Genomic DNA, 22320 nt, shown 5'->3' with positions numbered 1-22320 from the left:
AGATATTAGCTGTTAAAAAACCAATGAAATTCACAGAAAAAACCATAGGTTATAGACCATATATAGTTAGGAATTAGCATTTACAAAACCTTGAAAATTCACTGAAAAAACCATAGGTTATAGACCATATATAGTTAGGAAATAGCATTTAGAAAACCTTATTTTACTCACACAAAACCATTGAAATTCCATATATAGTTAGTTGCACTAACTATATATCGCGCACCTGCAATCCACTGCTGATGATGTCACATATTACATCATTCATGACATGGTCAGTGACATCACTGATGACATCACTGATGACATCTCAAATGACATCACTGATGACATCACTGATGACAACATCCAGGGACTGTATGCTTCTGTAAAGTTAAAATATGTCTTACATATTGAAGAATGAGTGGATGTATAAGTGTCTGGATGAAGGATTTAGTAGGTGCATGACTGACTGTATAAGTGAGTGATTAAATGTGTCTCACTGAGTGCATGGGTTAGTGACTAAACTGTTTTAAATTGTGCATCATTGTGTCTGTTGTTTTGTAATCTGATGCATGTGTTGATCATTAGCTATATGACTAACTATATGGGTTATTGATTAGTTGCCCAAGTATTTGTATGGGAGACTGAGTGTGTGTGTGGGTGTCTGGGAGGTGTATGACTCTGTGCATAGATGTGTGAGCAGTTGATTCACTAGATGTATGGGTTCAAAAGTGCATGTGGAAACATCTGTATGGGCGGTTGACTGTGTGCATGAGTGTATTGGTGAGTGAATGGATATCTCAGTGCTACATGTCAAAGTAAGTACATATGTAAAACACAGTACATGTGATAGTTGACATATATAAATAACTGTGCATAAGAGCCAGTGAATGTGTGAGTGGCTGTATGGATTATTGTGAACTTGTATCAGGGATTGTATAACAGAGTAAATATGTGTTATTATATGTTCCAATAAGTAAGGTGTGTATAACTATATAGTTGAGGAAATCGAGGTGTGATTGATTCTTTGCAAGACTGACTAGGTGTGTGAGTTACTCCATGGATGAGTGACAGTCTGTGAGTGTCTGTTTACACTGAGTGTATCTAAGGTTATATTAGAGTCTGAAGAGGTTCATTGTATCATCACATGAATGATGTCATCAGTGATGTGATCAGTAATGTCAAATGAGATGTCATCAGTGATGTCATCAGTGATGTCATTTGAGATGTCATCAGTGATGTCATCAGTGATGTCACTGACCATGTCATGAATGATGTAATATGTGACATCATCAGCAGTGGATTGCAGGTGCGCGATATATAGTTAGTGCAACTAACTATATATGGAATTTCAATGGTTTTGTGTGAGTAAAATAAGGTTTTCTAAATGCTATTTCCTAACTATATATGGTCTATAACCTATGGTTTTTTCAGTGAATATATATATATATATATATATATATATATATATATATATATATATATATATATATATATATATATATATATATATATATATATACATATATATATATATATATATATACATACATATATATATATAGATATATATATATATATTACCTACTGGCGGTCGCCAGTAGGTATATATAGTTAGGATTTTTTTCCTATGGGATTTTTGAAAATTCTATGTTGAATAACTTTGGCGTTTGAGGACGGAATTGGCTGAAATTTTCTGGAAAATGTAACATTTTGTTTCTGAGCAGCGCCTGAAGATTTGGGGGGGTTTCGTCAAGCGGGGGCCGAGAAAAAAGGGGGGTCCCAAAACGTGTTTTTAACATTGAGTTTTCCATAGGGCGGTTGGACTCACTTTTAGCTCGATCGGCTGAATGGATTTCCACGAAACTTGGCAAAATTGTAGGGACTGGTAGCCCGATGTGCCTTTGCTATGTCTCAAGATATATGCTCCTGTGGTTTTTACGAAAATTAACTTTGAAAAATATATATTGGGCTACATTGGGCTATATATATGTTGGAGCCCAAATGTAGCCCAATGTAGCCCAATGAAGCCCAATGAAGCCCAATGTAGCCCAAAGATGGCCGCCAGAGACAAAAAAACAAATGTAGCCCAAATATCAGCCAGATGTAGCCCAACTATAGCCCAGTGACAGAATGTCCCAGAGTGTTTTAAAGAACAACTAGAACGCTAACAGTCTTACTTATGACAAAAGTATGGCACACCTGAAGTCATCTTGATTGGAATAAAGTGGTAACACTTAATACATTTAATTTGAAAAGGAACAAAGTAAGGGGTTTCATTTTGCCATAGAAATGTTATATATATATATATATATTTAATATATATATATATATTACCTACTGGCGGTCGCCAGTAGGTATATATAGTTAGGATTTTTTTCCTATGGGATTTTTGAAAATTCTATGTTGAATAACTTTGGCGTTTGAGGACGGAATTGGCTGAAATTTTCTGGAAAATGGAACATTTTGTTTCTGAGCAGCCCCTGAAAATTTGGGGGGGTTTCGTCAAGCGGGGGCCGAGAAAAAAGGGGGGTCCCAAAACGTGTTTTTAACATTGAGTTTTCCATAGGGCGGTTGGACTCACTTTTAGCTCGAACGGCTGAATGGATTTCCACGAAACTTGGCAAAATTGTAGGGACTGGTAGCCCGATGTGCCTTTGCTATGTCTCAAGATATATGCTCCAGTGGTTTTTACGAAAATTAACTTTGAAAAATATATATTGGGCTACATTGGGCTATATATATGTTGGAGCCCAAATGTAGCCCAATGTAGCCCAATGAAGCCCAATGAAGCCCAATGTAGCCCAAATATGGCCGCCAGAGAAAAAAAAAAACAAATGTAGGCCAAATATCAGCCAGATGTAGCCCAACTATAGCCCAGTGACAGAATGTCCCAGAGTGTTTTAAAGAACAACTAGAACGCCAACAGTCTTACTTATGACAAAAGTATGGCACACCTGAAGTCATCTTGATTGGAATAAAGTGGTAACACTTACTACATTTAATTTGAAAAGGAACAAAATAAGGGGTTTCATTTTGCCATAGAAATGTTATATATATATATATATATATATATATATATATATATATATATATATATATATATATATTACCTACTGGCGGTCGCCAGTAGGTATATATAGTTAGGATTTTTTTCCTATGGGATTTTTGAAAATTCTATGTTGAATAACTTTGGCGTTTGAGGACGGAATTGGCTGAAATTTTCTGGAAAATGTAACATTTTGTTTCTGAGCAGCGCCTGAAGATTTGGGGGGGTTTCGTCAAGCGGGGGCCGAGAAAAAAGGGGGGTCCCAAAACGTGTTTTTAACATTGAGTTTTCCATAGGGCGGTTGGACTCACTTTTAGCTCGATCGGCTGAATGGATTTCTACGAAACTTGGCAAAATTGTAGGGACTGGTAGCCCGATGTGCCTTTGCTATGTCTCAAGATATATGCTCCAGTGGTTTTTACGAAAATTAACTTTGAAAAATATATATTGGGCTACATTGGGCTATATATATGTTGGAGCCCAAATGTAGCCCAATGTAGCCCAATGAAGCCCAATGAAGCCCAATGTAGCCCAAAGATGGCCGCCAGAGACAAAAAAACAAATGTAGCCCAAATATCAGCCAGATGTAGCCCAACTATAGCCCAGTGACAGAATGTCCCAGAGTGTTTTAAAGAACAACTAGAACGCTAACAGTCTTACTTATGACAAAAGTATGGCACACCTGAAGTCATCTTGATTGAAATAAAGTGGTAACACTTACTACATTTAATTTGAAAAGGAACAAAGTAAGGTGTTTCATTTTGCCATAGAAATGTTATATATATATATATATATATAATATATATATATATATATTACCTACTGGCGGTCGCCAGTAGGTATATATAGTTAGGATTTTTTTCCTATGGGATTTTTGAAAATTCTTTGTTGAATAACTTTGGCGTTTGGGGACGGAATTGGCTGAAATTTTCTGGAAAATGGAACATTTTGTTTCTGAGCAGCCCCTGAAAATTTGGGGGGGTTTCGTCAAGCGGGGGCCGAGAAAAAATGGGGGTCCCAAAACGTGTTTTTAACATTGAGTTTTCCATAGGGCGGTTGGACTCTCTTTTAGCTCGAACGGCTGAATGGATTTCCACGAAACTTGGCAAAATTGTAGGGACTGGTATCTCGATGTGCCTTTGCCATGTCTCAAGATATATGCTCCAGTGGTTTTTACGAAAATTAACTTTGAAAAATATATATTGGGCTACATTGGGCTATATATATATGTTGGAGCCCAAATGTAGCCCAATGTAGCCCAATGAAGCCCAATGAAGCCCAATGTAGCACAAAGATGGCCGCCAGAGACAAAAAAAAAATGTAGCCCAAATATCAGCCAGATGTAGCCCAACTATAGCCCAGTGACAGAATGTCCCAGAGTGTTTTAAAGAACAACTAGAACGCTAACAGTCTTACTTATGACAAAAGTATGGCACACCTGAAGTCATCTTGATTGGAATAAAGTGGTAACACTTAATACATTTAATTTGAAAAGGAACAAAATAAGGGGTTTCATTTTGCCATAGAAATGTTATATATATATATATATATATATATATATATATATATATATATATATATATATATATATATATATATATATATATATATATATATATATATATATATATATATATATATATATATATATATATATATTCACTGAAAAAACCATAGGTTATAGACCATATATAGTTAGGAATTAGCATTTACAAAACCTTGAAAATTCACTGAAAAAACCATAGGTTATAAACCATATATAGTTAGGAATTAGCATTTAAAAAACCTTACTTTACTCACACAAAACCATTGAAATTCCATATATAGTTAGTTGTACTAACTATATATCACGCACCCGCAATCCACTGCTGATCATGTCACATATTACATCATTCATGACATGGTCAGTGACATCACTGATGACATCTCAAATGACATCACTGATGACATCACTGATGACATCTCAAATGACATCACTGATGACATCACTGATGACAACATCCAGTGACTGTATGTTTCTGTAAAGTTAAAATATGTCTTACATATTGAAGAATGAGTGGATGTAGAAGTGTCTGAACAAAGGATTTAGTAGGTGCATGACTGACTGTATGAGTGAGTGATTAAATGTGTCTCACTGAGTGCATGGGTTAGTGACTAAACTGTCTTAATTTGTGCATCATTATGTCTGTTTTTCTGTAAACTGCTGCATGTGTTGATCAGTAGCTATATGATTAACTATATGGGTTATTGATTGGTTGCCCAAGTATTTGTATGGGAGACTGAGAGTGTGTATGGGTGGCTGGGAGGTGTATGACTCTCTGCATAGATGTATGGGTTCAAAAGTGCATGTGGAAACAGCTGTATGGGCGGTTGACTGTGTGCATGACTGTATTGGTGAGTGAATAGATATCTCAGTGCTACATGTCAAAGTAAATACATATGTAAAATACAGTACATGTGAGAGTTGACATATGTAAATAACTGTGCATAAGAGCCAGTGAATGTGTGAGTGGCTGTATGGATCATTGTGAACTTGTATCCAGGATTGTATAAGTGAGTAAATATGTTTTAGTATATGTTTGAATAAGTAAGGTGTGTTTAACTGCATAGTTAAGGAAATGGAGGTGTGATTGATTGTTTGCATGACTGACTAGGTGTGTGTGTAACTTCATGGATGAGTGACAATCTGTGAGTCTGTGTTTACACTGAGTGTATCTAAGGTTATATTAGAGTCTGAAGAGGTTCATCGTATTATCACATGAATGATGTCATCAGTGATGTGATCAGTAATGTCAAATGAGATGTCATCAGTGATGTCATCAGTGATGTCATTTGAGATGTCATCAGTGATGTCATCAGTGATGTCATTTGAGATGTCATCAGTGATGTCATCAGTGATGTCACTGACCATGTCATGAATGATGTAATATGTGACATGATCAGCAGTGGATTGCGGGTGCGCGATATATAGTTAGTACAACTAACTATATATGGAATTTCAATGGTTTTGTGTGAGTAAAGTAAGGTTTTTTAAATGCTAATTCCTAACTATATATGGTTTATAACCTATGGTTTTTTCAGTGAATATATATATATATATATATATATATATATATATATATATATATATATATATATATATATATATATATATATATATATATATATATGTATATATATATATATACACAAATTATCTCCTTCACGAAAAAAAGAGGGTAGAGGCCACAACTGGGGGACAACAGAGAACCCTTTATTTTCACTCAGATTTTCGGCGAATGCATTTCGGTATTGAATTGCCTTCCTCAGCGCCGCAAGCGTCCTGAATGCTTCCCTCCTCGCACCAAATGCTGTCCTGCTGCCTTCTGTAGCCATGTGGCCAAGGCTCCGCCCGCGATGTGATAGGACCGACCTGCTGCAGTTTCTGGGCGTAGTCCTGAACTGCAACTCTCAGAGTGCAGTACTTTGCCCCCAGGTAGGTTATGGTGTAAGGTGTAAAGCCAAGTGGTCGGGCGGAAAAGCAGGCTGGCGCAGATGGAAACCCAGCCCTGCTTAAAGTAAAACAAATGCGCCTCCTTGTGCCCCCATACCGCTTCAGCCAAAATGTTCAGGTCCGGATAATCACGGGGGCAGCAGTGTCCATACATGCCGACCAATACAGGGATCATATCCCCGCAACCGCTTCCTCCATGTCCAAACATCGTGGCGGGCCCAGGCCGTACCAATCCCTTGGTGAAACAACGAAGCCGAAGCAATGTCAGAAAGGTCCGGGCCATCTTAATGATGCGGGGGCCTCCAAACTGCGTCTCTGACCATACGCAGATAACATCCAAATTATCTCCTTCACGAAAAAAGAGGGTAGAGGCCACAACTGGGGGACAACAGAGAAGCCTTTATTTTCACTCAGATTTCCAGCAAATGCATTTCGGCATTGAATTGCCTTCCTCAGCGCCGCAAGCGTCCTGAATGCTTCCCTCCTTGCACCAAATGCTGTCCTGCTGCCTTCTGTAGCCATGTGGCCAAGGCTCCGCCCATGATGTGAAAGGACCCACCTGCTGCAGTTTCTGGGCGTAGTCCCGAACTGCAACTCCCAGAGTGCAGTATTTAGCCCCCAGGTAGGTTATGGTGTAAGATGTAAAGCCAAGTGGTCGGGCGCAAAAGCAGGCTGGAGCGGATGGAAACCCAGCCCTGCTTAAAGTAAAACAAATGCGCCTCCTTATGCCCCCATACCGCTTCAGCCAAAATGTTCACGTCCGGATAATCATGGGGGCAGCAGTGTCCATACATGCCGCCCAATACAGGGATCATATCCCCGCAACCGCTTCCTCCATGTCCAAACATCGTGGCGGGACCAGGCCGTACCAATCCCTTGGTGAAACAACGAAGCCGAAGCAACGTCAGAAAGGTCCGGGCCTTCTTAATGAAGCGGGGGCCTCCAAACTGCGTCTCTGACAATACGCAGATAACATCCAAATTATCTCCTTCTTGAAAAAAGAGGGCAGAGGCCACAACTGGGGGACAACAGAGAAGCCTTTATTTTCACTCAGGTTTTCGGAGAATGCATTTCAGCATTGAATTGCCTTCCTCAGCGCGCAAGCGTCCTGAATGCTTCCCTCCTTGCACCAAATGCTGTCCTGCTGCATTCTGTAGCCATGTGGCCAAGGTTCCGCCCACGATGTGATAGGACCCACCTGCTTCAGTTTCTCGGCGTAGTCCCGAACTGCAACTCCCAGAGTGCAGTACTTTGCCCCCAGGTAGGTTATGGTGTAAGATGTAAAGCCAAGTGGTCGGGCGGAAAAGCAGGCTGGCGCAGATGGAAACCCAGCCTTGCTTAAAGTAAAACAAATGCGCCTCCTTGTGCCCCCATACAGCTTCAGCCAAAATGTTCAGGTCCGGATAATCACGGAGGCAGCAGTGTCCATATATGCCGCCCAATACTGGGATCATATCCCCGCAACTGCTTCCTCCATGTCCAAACATCGTGGTGGGCCCAGGCCGTACCAATCCCTTGGTGAAACAACAAAGCCGAAGCAATGTCAGAAAGGTCCGGCCCATCTTAATGAAGCGGTGGCCTCCAAACTGCGTCTCTGACAATACGCAGATAACATCCAAATAATCTCCTTCATGAAAAAAGAGGGTAGAGGCCACAACTGGGGGAAAACAGAGAAGCCTTTTACTTTCACTCAGATTTTCGGCAAATGCATTTCGGCATTGAATTGCCTTCCTCAGTGCCGCAAGCGTCCTGAATGCTTCCCTCCTTGCACCAAATGCTGTCCTGCTGCATTCTGTAGCCATGTGGCCAAGGTTCCGCCCACGATGTGATAGGACCCACCTGCTGCAGTTTCTCAGCGTAGTCCCGAAACAACGAAGCCGAAGCAATGTCATATCACTTTATACTAGTATCATGCATTCGGATGGTTTAAGGGCACTTGATTTCTTTTTAGAAAGATCTTTGGGTAACATGAGACGACATAAAATGATGTTATTGGATATGGTTGAGTTTTGTTTAAACAATAATATCTTTATGTTTAATAATCTTCTTTACAAACAGTTAAGAGGTGTTGTCATGGGGGCCAGCTTCTCCCCAAGCAACGCATGTTTACACATGGGCTGGTGGGAGGAGCTGGTCCTCATGACGGAACACAAGGAAGCTATGACTACCCATGTTAAAACATGGTTACGTTTCATAGACGATTTGTATATTGTTTGGGATGGCAACTTGGATACAGCTCAGGAGTTTGTGCAGGCAATTTACGTAAACACTCTAAACCTGCACTTTAGGGCCAATATAAGCGCCACCTCAGTAAGCTTCCTAGATACAGAGGTTTTTATTGAAAACAACAAAATAGAAACCAAACTCCATCGCAAATCAACTGCTGGAAATTCAACACTCCACGCCAACAGCTCCCACGTAAAACATCTGGTCACCAGCATCCCCTACGGGGAGATGTTAAGACTTAGATGGATCCACAGTAAGGAGTGTGATCTACTAGCGGCCCAACAAAAATGCAAACAAAGATTCAAAGAAAGGGGTTACACAGATGATGTGATTAACACTGCTATCACAAAATCAATTGTAAAAACAGGCTGGAGTTGTTATCAGTAGGAGAAAATACAATGGATAGCAATGTTGAAACTAACACAGGAGAGGGAGAAAAGGGATTCAGGATTATTGTCCAGTTTAGCCAACAACACAAGAAGGTTGAATCTATCATTAAGAGGAACTGGCTTCTGGGGCTGAGCGACCCCATAATAGGCCCCAGTTTACCTAAAAGTCCTTCTATAACCTACAGTAGAGGACGCCCTATGCGAGACGAACCCGTCAAAACTAGTCCAGAGGTTATTGAATCAGTAAGTAGGCTGCAAACACATACTGGCTTTTTAAACTGTAAAATATGCAAAGCATATCAGCAGGGTGTAAACAAAACAACCTATTTCACACAATTTGATCAGAAGGAACATAAGAACAGTAAGCTACTAACACGTAAAACAGAGTATCTTGCCCCTGTAACTCACTTTATGTATGGAGCACAAAGCTCCAAGTACATACAAGAATTCTACAACACCTCAGGGTGAGAAACAATCAAGACAATACCTACCCAGTAGCAAGACATTTCAAACTCAAACACGAGTCCAGTAGTCATGATCTTACATATTTTGTCATCGACTCTGTCCCGGCCAGTAGGAGAGGCCGGAACAGAGAAGAAGAATTACGGCAACTGGAGAGCAGATATGTCTTGGAATTAAATACTAAGCAACCATTTGGTCTCAACATTACTGAAGACTTGTTTATATGCCTCTAATCTATTCCTGTTTGATCTGTTGCCAGCTTGCATAATTTGATTCTACAATACATTGGTTTTATTTATAATGCATTTTAAACAATCTGAGGTTTTATGCTATATTTATTGAGTATTTAAGAAACCCCCTTTTATATGTAAAAATGTTACACAGTTATTTATGCAACTAATATTTTAAGCTCATTCTTATCTATTTTAGATTGTAATTTTATGCTTATGAAATATTTATGATCAATGATGTTGTATAGTTGTGTATACGGGTAGGTTTCTTTGGATTTACTCATGGCTAACAAAAGGATAAACTGCTTAGCCCAACCGTCTCAAATAATAACAATGTCTGATCATATAGTGTTTACCTCTCAAACGGTTATAAGGTGTTTATACCGTTATTTTCAACCAAACTTAATCACCTACAGAAACACTGTATTGCAATCGCACTTTATGAAACAATACTATAACCAATTTGATTTGTTCCAAACCGATACTGGGGCTCCAGTACAGTGGTTTTATTCAATGTCCCCTTTGAAGTAAAAAATAATGACTGAAATGTATTTATACAGGGATAACAGGTCATGATGACATTGAATATATATTCTTTCGTGTTGATACACTAGCTGCCCGTGAACATTTTTATAAAAATGTCCTAAGGTATTTTATTGCACTCATTTGCACTATTTTTTGCACTTTAAACACGCTTTTTTGCACATTGGTTTTAACATGCTAGACTTTTTTTGATGATATTCACAATTGAGGCTTTCAAATGTTTTTTCATATCTGTGATGCAATTTACTGCTTGTAATATTAAATCATGGTTTTACTTAATTTATATTTGCAATTTTGCATATGTAATACTATAACGAATAAAAGCAGAAAGAAAGACTTGTCACTTTGTAGACATGGGAACCGCTTTTTTATGTGTATTGCTGTTGTATGCCTCTAAATAAAAAAATGTCAGCAACTCTTAACCTATTTAAACCAATGTGAACCTCTGCACTGTGTCATGTGATCAATGCCTGTGGGAAGGGCTGAAACGCGTCATGGCGACTGTAAGCACTAAATAAACATCGAGCACTGAATCATGGTCCGTATCAGTTATTTGGTTTGTGCAGGACTGCAAATGTAAATCGGAGTATCTGGATATATATATACATGCTGCTGTGGGAGAAATCGAGCGGTTGCGAGGTAATTTACCTGGCAATGGGTGATGTGCACGGACACGTTTGCCCCCGCGGACATTGAGACTGCAGCATACAGGCTGAAGCGGTAAAAGGGGACTTGGGGAGACACTTTGCAGGCATTTCAAAGACTCACTTTTGCACTTCCACAACCGCAAATCCCATCACCGCCCACCACACTGGGTTTCAATTCCTATCACTACCTACCTGGGATACTGGCAAAGCATTCTGGGTGTTGGAGTTTGGCGCTACACGGCAGGCTTCAATCAGGGAGTGAATCATCTACATAGGGGGCGGAGCCGACTTTCTTCAACAAAGAGGGCGGCAGGATTAACCATGATGCAACCTTGGAAGCTGCTGTGAACACTCTTGGGTGCTGAGGAAGGCATCATAAGCCGAAATGCATTCGCCAAACCAAATGCCATTAAAGTTGCTTCCCTGCTGTTCCCCGATGTTGTTTCTGCTCTTTTTTGTGAGCAAAGGAGGTCAAGGTCATATATATATATATATATATATATATATATATATATATATATATATATATATATATATATATATATATTCACTGAAAAAACCATAGGTTATAGACCATATATAGTTAGGAATTAGCATTTAAAAAACCTTATTTTACTCACACAAAACCATTGAAATTCCATATATAGTTAGTTGCACTAACTATATATCGCGCACCTGCAATCCACTGCTGATGATGTCACATATTACATCATTCATGACATGGTCAGTGACATCACTGATGACATCACTGATGACATCTCAAATGACATCACTGATGACATCACTGATGACAACATCCAGTGACTGTATGTTTCTGTAAAGTTAAAATATATCTTACATATTGAAGAATGAGTGGATGTATAAGTGTCTGGATGAAGGATTTAGTAGGTGCGTGACTGACTGTATGAGTGAGTGATTAAATGTGTCTCACTGAATGCATGGGTTAGTGACTAAACTGTCTTAATTTGTGCATCATTATGTCTGTTGTTCTGTAAACTGCTGCATGTGTTGATCATTAGCTATACGAGAGGCTATATGTGTTATTAATTGCTTGCCCAAGTATTTCTATGGGAGATTGAGTTTGTGTGGGGGTGGCTGAAAGGTGTGTGACTCTATGCATAGATGTGTGAACAGTTTATTCACTAGGTGTATGAGTTCAAGAGTGCATGTGGAAACAGCTACATGGGCAGTTGACTGTGTGCATGAGTGTATTGATGAGTAAATGGATATCTCAATGCTACATGTCATAGTAAGTACATATGTAAAACACAGTACATGTGAGAGTTGGCATATATAAATAACTGTGCATGAGAGCCACCGAATGAGTGAGTGGTTGTATCGATCATTGTGAACTTGTATCAGGGATTGTATAAGAGAGTAAATATGTGTTAGTATATGTTTCAATAAGTAAGGTGTGTTTAACTGTATAGTTGAAGAAATGGAGATGAGATTGTTTCTTTGCATGACTGACTGGGTGTGTGAGTAACTCCATGGATGAGTGGAAGTGTGTGAGTGTCTGTATACACTGAGTGTATCTAAGATTATATTAGAGTCTGAAGAGGTTTATCGTATTAGCACAAGAATGATGTCAAATGAGATGTCATTAGTGATGTCATCAGTGATGTCATTTGAGATGTCATCAGTGATGTCATCAGTGATGTCACTGACCATGTCATGAATGATGTAATATGTGACATCATCAGCAGTGGATTGCAGGTGCGCGATATATAGTTAGTGCAACTAACTATATATGGAATTTCAATGGTTTTGTGTGAGTAAAATAAGGTTTTTTAAATGCTAATTCCTAACTATATATGGTCTATAACCTATGGTTTTTTCAGTGAATTTTCAAGGTTTTGTAAATGCTAATTCCTAACTATATATGGTCTATAACCTATGGTTTTTTCAGTGAATTTCAATGGGTTTTTTAATAGCAAATATCATAAGCTGTCGAATGTCAAGTACGTGGTAAGTGAAAACATTTTCGTGTTTATGCACACTGATCTGCTTTGAATGGTGCCCCCCCCCCCTCATTTCTATTAGGAGTACTCTCTCTTTGCAGATAGTGAAAGGTAGTTAACGCAGGTCTTTGCCCCCATTGTAATCCGTCGTGCCTGCTTCTCTCTCCATTTGATTCATTGTTATCCAAGTATTTACTGTTTTAGAATTAGTTCTCTTTGGTTCATTCTCTATTTACAAACAAACACAGAGTCGCAATACTCTGTTTAGTCTTTGCAGATAACGAAAAATCGTGTAAAAAAAAAGAAAAGGAATCGAGCAAAATCAGTAGGCCACTAATGGGATCTCTTTTTGACCTCGCTAAAATAGAAACATTAGGAACAACCCCTCATGACAAATACAAAACTAGTGAGATGAACTGAACTCCACACAATGATGGCTGCAAAACAGCTCGGCTCCGCCACCCACCCCGCCCAAAATAACGATAAAGAACGGCTGCCATGATTGGTTGCGGAATGACCACGACGGAGCTACGAAATGGTGCTGCTCTCATGCTAACCCCAGCTTCAGTCTGAAACATCCAGAAACACTGTAGACTACCAATTCGATCAGTTCCGGTAGCGCCCCAATGTAACCCGGTAGAGAAGAACTAGCCCTCCCCTCTTTGACTGATGGTTCTTGTTGCCTGTCCCTTCTGTTGTCATTTAACAGAACTATTTAGCCTGCTGAAAGGGGTTGTGTTCCGACCGCTGGTTGGTGGAGACATTTTGACTATATTCTGTACCTGCGTTGTCGCGTAATGTGTCATATGACGCGCCGCGTTAGCGCATCCGGAAGTCATCCGGGGCGCGCAGCGCGTAACGTAAGCATAACAAGTCATGTGACTTGTTAATAAAACTTTTCATTGGTTCATTTTACTTTTCTTATTGTAATGATGAAAGGCTTGGTCATATGACCTAAAAATTACGCTTTTCATTACTTCCGAACATTATTTTTTCTTAAATATATGTTATAATGTTCCAGGCTAATGTACTTTCCCGGAAATTTTACAACTGTCCTGCAAGTAAAATATATTCTTTTTTCGAGAAAAAGAGCGTTTCTTCGTCCCATGACGGAGCCGTTGAGCAAAAGAGGGTCGACCTGCTGTCTTAGTCGCCGATACGCCTGAATATGAGATTCTTATCGATCACTTTATGTTGCAGGAATAGAAAACACAACAGCCCTTGACCATTTATCTTTACTGCGTTCCTTCGTATTATACCTTTTACCCTTCATGTAATTGGTCTGCTTTATTTCACTTGCCTTTTAATGATTCTAAAACAGTGACTATTATTAAAAACTTTACCAATGTATATACTACTACCATGTTTTCTTTTAAAAACCTTTATTGTGAAAATTTCATTATACAAATACGAGCCTATAACCACGTGGGCCGGCCACGGAGCAAACTGTAATCGTATATGATGAATAGACATTTACACTGTAGAGGAACGTAACGGGCGGGCCATTAGGTTGCAAGAACTAAGGTGTCTAACAGTTACGGAATCGGTGGACGTACATTTTATAATTAAAATACGACAGGGCCAGTTACAATAAAATTATCTAGATATACATTTGCGGGCAAGTACCATGGGTGACGTTAATTCGAACTTTCAACAGTACAGTAATCAATAACACATCAGAACTTAATATCAATAGGGATGTCGAAATATTCAATCAATTCTCGTCCCCGCCCGCCATGTGCTTCAAAACTGCATACGTATCTCGTGATTTCAAGGTTCTGCAACCAGTACACAACAAGGAGTTACGAGTCCCATTTATTCTGGCGCCATTTTGGGCGAGGACGGGCAGGTCCAGGATATAGTCAAAATGTCTCTACCAACCATCGACTATGATGATGTTCATATGCTGTATTTATTAGAGTAACACTCATCTGTCCACATGAAATTAATTTGCCACAATCTAAACATGTCATTTTAATCTTTCCAAAGTTCTTCTAAATATTTGGGACCGTTTCCCTTGCCTCTGAAGCTCTCAGTGCCACTTCTTTGATGAATGTACTAGCAGGTCAGGGGTTCTCCTCCAAATCTCTCTTTTATGCAGCACTATAATTAATTGGTGCCACCTCTCCATATGACGATGCATGGTATAGTTACCACAACTATATTTTTTTTCGGTTCCTCTGGAGAGTTCATCGTGGCAGATGAAGCGTGTAACGTACCGGGCATTTACCTTTTTTTGCATGTACAGGAAAGGAAAAAAAAATCGAGCGTCCGAGTTCTAAGGTGTCCCAGGGCCATTTTGGTGGACCAGGCCCAAATCCAAAGAACAGCTATCTCACAGGCTAATGGGGCGACCCACGCCGAGTTTCAGCATTGTAGGATGACCACACAAGTACAGCAACTTGCTAGACATCACCTCGGTGCCATCCGGATCTCGGCGCCCCACTGCAGATGAAGTGCCTCTCAACTATGAAACCACCACGGTGACATCCGGATCTTGGCGCGTTGTGCTGCCTTCGGCCTATTCGCACATCGGTCCGCTACTGACGCCATCTCACAGGCTAATGGGGCGACCCACGCCGAGTTTCAGCATTGTAGGATGACCACACCAGTACAGCAACTTGCTAGACATCACCTCGGTGCCATCCGGATCTCGGCGCCCCACTGCAGATGAAGTGCCTCTCAACTATGAAACCACCACGGTGACATCCGGATCTTGGCGCGTTGTGCTGCCTTCGGCCTATTCGCACATCGGTCCGCTACTGACGCCATCTCACAGGCTAATGGGGCGACCCACGCCGAGTTTCAGCATTGTAGGATGACCACACCAGTACAGCAACTTGCTAGACATCACCTCGGTGCCATCCGGATCTCGGCGCCCCACTGCAGATGAAGTGCCTCTCAACTATGAAACCACCACGGTGACATCCGGATCTTGGCGCGTTGTGCTGCCTTCGGCCTATTCGCACATCGGTCCGCTACTGACGCCATCTCACAGGCTAATGGGGTGACCCACGCCGAGTTTCAGCATTGTAGGATGACCACACCAACTTGCTAGACATCACCTCAGTGCCATCCGAATCTTGGCATCTCAACGCCTAGTGGTATCTTCCATACAAAAAATATTGTTACGCTGCCTTTGGCCCCATTCGCACATCAGTCCGCAACTTAGACATCACCTCGGTGCCATCCGGATCTTGGCATCTCAGCGCCTTGTGGTGTCAGTCAGAAAATATTGTTGTGCTGCCTTCGGCCTATTCGCACATCGGTCCGCTACTGACGCCATCTCACAGGCCAACGGGGCGCCCCACGCCGACTTTCAGCATTGTAGGATGGCCACACCAGTGCGGCAACTTGCTACACACCACCTCGGTGCCATCCGGATCTTGGCATCTCAGCGCCTTGTGGTGTCTTCTACACCGGAAATATAGTAGAAAATATTGTTGCGCTGCCTTTGGCCCCATTCACACATCAGTCCGCTACTGACACCATCTCACAGGCCAACGGGGCGCCCCACGCCGACTTTCAACATTGTAGGATGGCCACAGAAGTGCGACAACTTACTAGACACCACCTCGGTGCCATCCGGATCTTGGCGCGTTGTGCTGCCTTCGGCCTATTCGCACATCGGTCCGCTACTGACGCAAACTCACAGGCCAACGGGGCGCCCCACGCTGACTTTCAGCATTGTAGGATGGCCACACCAGTGCGGCAACTTCCTACACACCACCTCGGTGCCATCCGGATCTTGGCGCGTAGTGAAGCTGCAGCAGCTGCAAATAAGCTTCAGACAGTGTTACAACCGCTGCTCAGAACTCTCAACTATGACACCACCTCGGTGCCATCCGGATCTTGGCGCGTTGTATTGCCTTCGGCCTATTCGCACATCGGTCCGCTACTGACGCCGCCTCACGTGCCAACGTATTTTCTCCGCATTTTATACCCTATGCCGCATAACAGGTCATGTGACTTGTTTATAAAACTTTTCATTGGTTCATTTTACTTTTGGTTTCCTAATGATGGAAGGCTTGATCATATGACCTAAAAACAACACTTTTCATTGGATGAAAACTTTTTTTTTCCCCCAAACGATGAAAGCCCCACCTTGTTTCTGGATGTTTCAGACTGAAGCTGGCGTCAGCATGAAAGCACCACCATCTCGTAGCTCAGTCGTGGTCATTCCGCGAGCAATCATGGCAGCCGCTCCCCACCAGAAGCCTGCAGGAGTCGGAGCCCCCAAAACTTTTGATGAATTCTCAAGGCGGAGGGGACGCTTTCGAGAATGGGGTCCAAGACCTAGCAGACAAGCGTCCGATTTCCAAGGTGTCCCAGGGCCATTTCAGTGGACCAGGCCCAAAAAGGAAACAGCCTGCCGCCATTTTGAGAGTCCTGTGACAGCCGCCTATCGCTGCACCGCAAGAGTGGGCGCAACTCAGCTGAATGGCGGATTTTGACACAGTGGACCAAAAGCGGACGGAATGGCAACTGAAACGGTAAAGGGGCGCCCCACTAAAACAGATGAGACTCCACCTGGAGAGGCCCGTTCACGCCGCCTCCCCCGGGGCGCTCCACGCCGTTATTCGGAGCAGCATTGTAGGATACCAAAACCAGTGCGGCAACTTACTGGACATCACCTTGGTGCCATCGTTCTGCTGCCTTGGAACTATTCGCACAACAGTTTGCTACTGATGACCCACCCCCCGCGACGCCCCACGCCGTTATTTGCTGGGTGGCAACTTACTAGACATCACTTTCGTGTCATCTAGATTTCGGCGCGTTCTGCTGCCTTGGAACTATTCGCACAACAGTTTGCTACTGATGACCCACCCCCCGCGACGCCCCACGCCGGAAATCTGGACGTTGTGCTGCGTTGGGACTATTCGCACAGCCGACCGCTACTTCGTTGTTTTTCTCTAAAAATGTTTATATGTTATTACTATTTTTGTTTTCTTGTATATATTTATAAATTATTAAAGTTTTATAATCTTACTACTTTGTCGGAGTGCTATATATTTTTAATGTGACACATAATTGTAAAAACTTTGATGTACAAAGAGTCATCCCTGGAATCTTCCGCTTCACGCTCGGTCCCCTCCCCAATCACAATACAGGATGGTTTTCAGATAATAGCAACGCTTCTGCTGTGACGGATCTCATCGAGTGTGGGCCTTGATCTACTATAACTCCTTTGAAGACGGGTGATTCTTTACAGCTGTGGCCATAAACTAAATCTGCAGGGCTAGCTGATAGCCTAGGACCGGCCTGGACAATCGGACACAGAGGAAAAGGAGTGTCAGAGGGTGCGGTAGTGAATAGGGCGAAAGGGAGGTGTCGGGCGGGCACAGGGTGTGATTCTCAGGGAAGAACAGCGCAGATGGGGGGAGGTTTATTACCCATGCATAAAACAGAGAGCGGGGGTGACCACTGCCTGGGGGAGATGCTTGCGAGGGTGGGGAGCCATGCTAAGGATCGACAGCGTGCACAGAGTGGATCTGGTCAAGGCATCTAAAATGGCTGCCGTGCACGACAAAAGTGTGGCATTTGAAAAAAGACAAGATGGCGCACACAATGTTTTTCAACAATTCCTGATTTCCTTCGAATCGAACGTTAACAGACGTTGGGGCATATTACCAAAGTTAAGCGATATTTATCCCTAACGATGCATTGCAAAGATTTTTTTACCGTCAGAAATTATCGCAGATAAACCTTGCTATTATCAAGGTTTATCGCAAATACGATAAAAAACGAGCGCAATGCATTAATATCGCTGAAAACTCCGCGATATTCATGCATTACCGAGCTAATGCTCTTAGCCATGTTATCCACCTCCCATTGGATAACATGGCTAAGAACTGCTCAGGGCAGCTGTTACTTTTTGGAGATATTCGCGCTTATCTCGAATATTTCCAAAAGTTGATAATAGGAGATAGCGATGTTAGCGACTGTTTCCAGTCGCTAACATCTTGGCATGCCCACTTTGCATGTCATTAGTGATAAATATCACTCACATGCAAAGTGGGACTCAAGATGGTCGCTATCTCCTACTAGCCGTCGCTAACTGGTGTTAGCAACAGCTAGGTAATACAGATATAATTTTATCTCCGCGAAGCGGAGCGCTGTTACAGATATATATCTTGTTTTTGAACGTTAATTTCTCAAAATGCACTGAAGCACATATATTGAGACATAGCAAAGGCACATCGGGCTACCAGTCCCTAATATTTTACCAAGTTTCGTGCAAATCCATTCAGCCGTTTTATTATTATTATTTTTTTTTTTTGCCCCGCGGGGCCCTTTTAAAACCTCCACATCAAACCTAGGGGGTCAGCGAGGATCTACTATGCCCCCTTATGGTCATCAGCCGTTCGATTATTATTATTATTTTTTTTTTTTGCCCCGCGGGGCCCTTTTAAAACCTCCACATCAAACCTAGGGGTTCAGCGAGGATCTACTATGCCCCCTTATGGTCATTTGCCCCTTCGCTTTGGCCTCCTCTTGTCTCTCGATCCTACCAAGAGACAAGATGGCGGCCGCTACGTACTGTTTGGAATGTTTACAGACATCGGAGAGCCAATCAGCTTCGCTTCGCAAAGCTCTGTAACGCGAAAAGTACGCGAAGCGGTGCGCTGTTACAGATATATATCTTTTTTTGAACGTTAATTTCTCAAAATCCACTGAAGCACATATATTGAGACCTAGCAAAGGCACATCGGGCTACCAGTCCCTACAATTTTGCCAAGTTTCGTGCAAATCCATTCAGCCGTTCGATTATTATTATTATTATTTTTTTTTGCCCCGCGGGGCCCTTTTAAAACCTCCACATCAAACCTAGGGGGTCAGCGAGGATCTACTATGCCCCCTTATAGTTATTTCCCCCTTTGTTTTGACCTCCTCTTGTCTCTCGATCCTACCGAGAGACAAGATGGCGGCCGCTACGGACTGTTTGGAATGTTGACAGACGCCGGAGAACCAATCAGCTTCGCTTCACAAAGCTCCGTTGCGCGAAAAGTCCGCGAACCAGAGCGCTAACCGGTCCGCTGTTACAGATATATATCTTTTTTTAAACGTTAATTTCTCAAAATCCACTGGAGCACATATATTGAGACCTACAAAAGGCACATCGGGCTACCAGTCCCTACAATTTTGCCAAGTTTCGTGCAAATCCATTCAGCCGTTCGGGCTAAAAGTGAGGCCAACCGCCCTATGGAAAACTCAATGTTAAAAACACGTTTTGGGACCCCCCTTTTTTCTCGGCCCCCCCTTGACGAACCCCCCCCAAATTTTCAAAGGCTGCTCAGAAACAAAATGTGCCATTTTCCTGAAAATTTCAGCCAATTCCGTCCACAAACGGCAAAGTTATTAGACATAGAATTTTCAAAAAACCCATAGAGAAAAAATCCTAACTATATATACCTACTGGCGACCGCCAGTAGGTAATATATATATATGTATATATATATATATATATATATATATATATATATATATATATTCACAGAATAGCTCAGCAGCACCTCCGGAAAGCAATGCAGCAACACCAGCGAGAGAGGAGACGGACCACAGGATCAGGTGCAAAAGATTTATTAAGCACAGAGAAACAGCTACGCGTTTCAGGCTACACGAGCCCTTGATCACGCTGTCAATCCTTTTAAAATTTTCATTGCTTTAAATATGTGTTTGTGCAAATACACGCCCCAAACAGTGACCTCATGTGTCACATGGTCATGAACATAAACGATATACTTAACAAAAGCACATATATGTATATAGATGTCATTATATATTTTTTGCCTTTACAGTGATCGTTTGTTATAAATTCATACCTGCATAAATGCATAGTGTAGTTCGTATATAAAACCTTAATAAGTGTATTCATTATTTGTATACAATATTACTGGATAAATGAAAATGAAAATGAATTTTACAAATATATGCACATATGATTGTTGTAATAATCAACATAATAATACTGTGATAAGAATAAAAAAATCCCAAATGTTATTCACAACTGTGCAAATATTTGGATGTTAACAATTAAGTCCCACACTCAAAAGATAACACGTCACATGACCATGATAACATTTAAATACAAATAGTGCAAAGCAGACAATTTTTAAAAGTGCGGAGAAGTAGTGCAAGATTTGTAGTGCAAAGATGGCTTAAAGTGCAAGATATCTGATTGATATAAAAGAAATGCATCAATATATGTAACATAAATTTGTTGCAGAGCCCTGCAGCATATGTTAAAATCCTATACATTGTCTACTAAAATCTATCTATCAATACAGAAAAAATTAAATTTTTTGAGGAAATAAATAGGGAAATTAGCCATGAGAAAGGCTAATAAACAAAAAAATATATATATAACTAATAAAAAGAAGAGGGAAACATGTTTTTTAAATTCCATAAAAATTCATCCTTTTTAACTTACACATGTCAATATGAATGTATATTTACAAATCAATAGAATATGTACACTCAAGTGAATATCAAGATATGAATAGACATAAATATACACCGAAATATATAAAAATATATCTATGTACATTTATGTCAAATCCATCAAAAGGTATCAAAAGAGTATCAAAAGTATCAAAAGTATCAGAAATATCAAAGGTATCAAAAAACTCCCAATGTATCAAAAATTTCCAAAGTTATAAACCATTTCATGAATCATATAAACAGGACCGAAGTGCAACACACAATAAGAAAATAGCAAATACAATTATAAAAAGCTATGCAATTCCTCAATATTATTCAATCCATTGGGCCACTTGCTGTCAAACTCTAAAATCATCCTGGTTTCGAGTTGTCTTAGCAAGCGCTCCCGATTGCCTCCTCTTTTCATTTTTGGAATTGAACCCACCTCATAATATTTTAGACAATTTAAATCCTGATTATGAACATCTTTGAAGTGGCGGGCTACCGGGTAGGCTTGATCATTATGGAGTATTGCCCTAAGGTGTTGCAATATTCTCACGTGCACCTGTAGCTTTGTACTTCCTACATAATTTAAGCCACAGGTGCACGTGAGAACATATACTGCAAATTCCGTTTTGCAATCAAAATTGCCACGGATTGGTGTTTCATCTGCACGAAATGGAGAGGAATAAGTGGCCTTGTTAATCCCAAACTTACATGCACGGCAAGTCGTGCATTTCCTGAAACCCCGATCAGATTGTAGCCAGGATATTTTTGGTTTAGTTTCCGGTGCTGCCTTATCCAAGGTAGACCTCATGTTCCTTGCTCGTCTAAAAGTGATGTTTGGGGTATTGGGAAGTTTACCACTAAGGACTGAGTCTGTCAACACGATTGGCCAATTTTTGTTAATTATGGCC

This window comes from Lissotriton helveticus, chromosome 4_1 (genome assembly GCF_964261635.1).
Source record: "Lissotriton helveticus chromosome 4_1, aLisHel1.1, whole genome shotgun sequence".
NCBI lineage: Eukaryota > Metazoa > Chordata > Amphibia > Caudata > Salamandridae > Lissotriton > Lissotriton helveticus.
The sequence above is the reverse complement of the archived record's forward strand: the minus strand, read 5'-3'. Positions refer to the sequence as shown.